The sequence below is a fragment of the Triticum dicoccoides genome, chromosome 5A, assembly GCF_002162155.2.
Source record: "Triticum dicoccoides isolate Atlit2015 ecotype Zavitan chromosome 5A, WEW_v2.0, whole genome shotgun sequence".
Classification (NCBI taxonomy): Eukaryota; Viridiplantae; Streptophyta; class Magnoliopsida; order Poales; family Poaceae; genus Triticum; species Triticum dicoccoides.
In genome coordinates this window covers 711,510,631-711,514,151 of record NC_041388.1, presented here as the reverse complement: position 1 = coordinate 711,514,151, position 3,521 = coordinate 711,510,631, and positions in this window count along the sequence as shown.

Here is a 3,521-nt window from a genome sequence, read left to right as displayed (position 1 = left end):
CCCCGCAGCACCCGCAAGGGGGAGGGGGCTGATGCAACCGGCGTGGCGGCAGTCGCCGCCGCCTGCAGCAGCAGCAGGCCCAGGACACCGGGGGGCGCCGCACTATCAGCAGGCTTTCCCCGCTGGCCACTAGACGTTCATCGGCGCGCCCTTCCAGCCGACTTGTGCCGGCTACGGCTCCCTCCTTGCTTCGCCGCCGCACGGTGGTTATGGCCCGCCCGTCCCGGTGCCGCCTTACGAGGGCCTTCCGCTGCCGCCGGTACCTGTGCCATGGGACCCCACCCTCCTCGCCGCCCAGCACACATGGCAGCTCATCCCGGTAACCTAACCTCCTCCACTCCCGTTCACACACCCACTCGTATCACCGTCGGCAACGACTCCTCTTTACCTATTACTCATATCGGTAGCACTTTCTTTCCCTCCACTTCCACACCCATCACTATGTCTAATGTTCTTGTTTCACCCGATTTAGTCACGAACCTAGTTTCCATTCGTCGTCTTACTCGTGAAAACCCACTTACTGTTGAATTTGACAGTGTTGGCTTTTCTGTGAAAGACGCCCGTACCCGGATGGTCCTTCACCGATGTGACAGTCCCGATGAGCTCTACCCCGTGCACGCTGGAGCCTCCACATCCACACCCGTCGCCCTTGCCGCCGGCGTTGACCTTTGGCACGCTCGCTTGGGTCACCCCAACCACACTGTCTTACGTCAAATTCTTAGGAGTTTCTCTTTCTCATGTGATAAGCTCGACGAGCACTCTTGTGAGGCTTGTCTCTTAGGCAAGCACGTTCGTCTTCCTTTTAGTGCGTCTTTTTCAGTTTCCACTTTTCCGTTTCAATTACTTCATAGTGATGTTTGGACATCTCCTGTTGCGAGTAACACGGACTATCTATACTACTTGGTGATTTTAGATGATTATTCTCATTATGTGTGGACTTTTCCCCTTCGTCGCAAATCTGATGCCTTAGCCACACTCACCGCCTTTTATTCCTATGTCACCACCCAGTTCGGTCGCCCCATACTCGCACTCCAAACTGATAACGGAAAAGAGTTTGACAACGTCGCTTTTCGCACACTTCTCGCCTCTCACGGCACCACCTTCCGTCTGACTTGCCCCTACACTTCCCAGCAGAACGGCCGCGCCGAGCGCATTCTCCGCACTCTTAATGACTGCGTTCGCACGTTACTCTTTCACTCTAACGTGCCCGCTCGGTTTTGCCCCGATGCCCTCGCTACCGCCACTCTCTTAGTTAACATTCGTCCGTGTCGCCCTCGGTGGAACTACGCCCCTCACCACCTTCTCTTCGGCACACCACCGTCCTATGATGGTCTCCACATCTTCGGGTGTCTCTGTTATCCTAGCACCGCATCCACCACGCCACACAAGCTCGCACCACGATCCGCCCCATGCATCTTCCTTGGCTACCCTCCTAACACCAAAGGTTACCGGTGCTATGATCCTGTCACTCATCGTGTGTACACCTCGGGGCATGTGTACTTTGTCGAGACGGTGTTCCCTTTCTTTCAGGTTCCTCCAGCTTCGGCCCCTTCTGCGCCGGCCCCCACGCCCCCTTCATGGAGCGATGCGCGGCGGCAGCCCCCCCGGCACGGCGCCCTCTGTCGCCACCACCTGGCTTTGTGACTCCCTCCCCCGAGGTTGAGTCTGAGTGGGCCCCCGGGTCCCCGTCTCCCTCATACGAGGTTGAGCCCGGCACCCCGCCCGCCCACCCTGCGACGGGCTCGAAGTCCCCTCGTCCGTCGCCTCTTCCGCCGCCGGCTCGACCGACGGTGTTGCCGCCGCGGCGGCCGCCGCCACCGCGGCCTCCACCGCCGCGGCCCCCGCCGCCGCACCGGGTGCCCCTGCCACCGCGGCACCCGCCGGCCCTACTGCCCCGTCACTTGGCGTGACTACCCGTGCCCGAGCAGGAGTGCTTCGGCCCAGCACGCGCTACTCCCCGACGAGTATGTGTGCGCCGCCTCGACGTCGACGCCATCACCCGTCCCCACCTCCGCTCGCGCTGCCCTTCGGGATCCCCACTGGCTAGCTGCGATGCAGGAGGAGTTCGACGCCTTACAGCGCAACCGCATGTGGGAGCTTGTTCCGCGACCCCCTCGTGCCAACATCATCTCTGGCAAGTGGGTGTTTCGCCACAAGACTCGCCCGGATGGTTCTCTCGAGCGGTACAAGGCTCGGTGGGTGGTTCGTGGTTTTCGGCAGCGCGCGGGCATGGACTTCACCGACACCTTCGCCCCGGTTGTGAAACCGGGCACGATTCGCGCCGTGCTTCAGTTGGCGGTCTCGCGCGCCTGGCCTGTGCACCAGTTGGATGTCTCCAATGCCTTCTTGCATGGCCATCTCGCCGAGCAGGTGTTCTGTGAGCAGCCCACTGGTTTCGTCGACGCTGAGCACCCCGACTTCGTGTGCTTGCTCTCCCGTTCTCTTTACGGATTGAAGCAGGCACCTCGGGCTTGGTACCAGCGTATCGCAGCCTTCCTGCAGTCTCTCGGATTTCGGTCCACTCACTCCGATGCTTCACTCTACGTGTATCATCAGGGAGTTGACACTGGCATATCTGCTGCTCTATGTCGACGACATCATCCTCACGGCGTCCGCCACCGACCTCCTTCAGCGGCTGACTGCTCGTCTTCGTGATGAGTTTGCCCTCAAGGACTTGGGGGCCCTGCACTACTTCCGCGGCATTGAGGTGATCCGACGGACTGACGGTTTCTTTCCGCATCAGCAGAAGTACGCCCACGAGCTCCTGGAGCGTGCCGGTATGCTTAACTGCAAGTCGGCGCCCACCCTCGTCGACACAAAGGCGAAGGTCTCTGCTCTCGAGGGGTCTCTTGCGTCCGATGGAGCGTTTTATCACTCTATTGTTGGTGCTTTACAGTACCTGACGCTGAGTCGCCCCGACCTGCAGTATGCTGTCCAGCAGGTGTGCCTCCATATGCACACCCCGCGTGACTCTCACTGGACTCTGGTGAAGCGTATTCTCCGTTACATATGCGGCACCATGTCCTTGGGACTCACCCTGACGGCCTCCGCTTTCACCGACCTCGTGGCCTACTCGGATGCTGACTGGGCTGGCTGCCCCGACACGCGACGCTCTACGTCAGGCTACTGCGTCTACCTTGGGCCCTCGTTGATCTCATGGTCATCGAAGCGGCAGCCCATGGTCTCCCGCTCCAGCGCAGAGGCAGAGTATCGTGCCGTGGCTAATGCCGTGGCCGAGTGCTCTTGGATACGTCAGCTGCTCCAGGAGTTGCTTTGTGATGTTCACAAGGCCACTCTTGTCTACTGCGATAACGTCAGCACGGTCTACCTCTCTGCTAACCCGGTGCACTATCGACGGACGAAGCATATTGAGCTCGATATTCACTTCGTGCGCGAGCAGGTTGCCCTTGGCCGTGTTCGGGTTCTCCACGTGCCGATGACGCAACAGTTTGCTGCTGTGATGACTAAGGGATTGCCTACTCCCGTCTTCGAGGAGTTTCGGTCCAGTCTCTGTGTCTCCA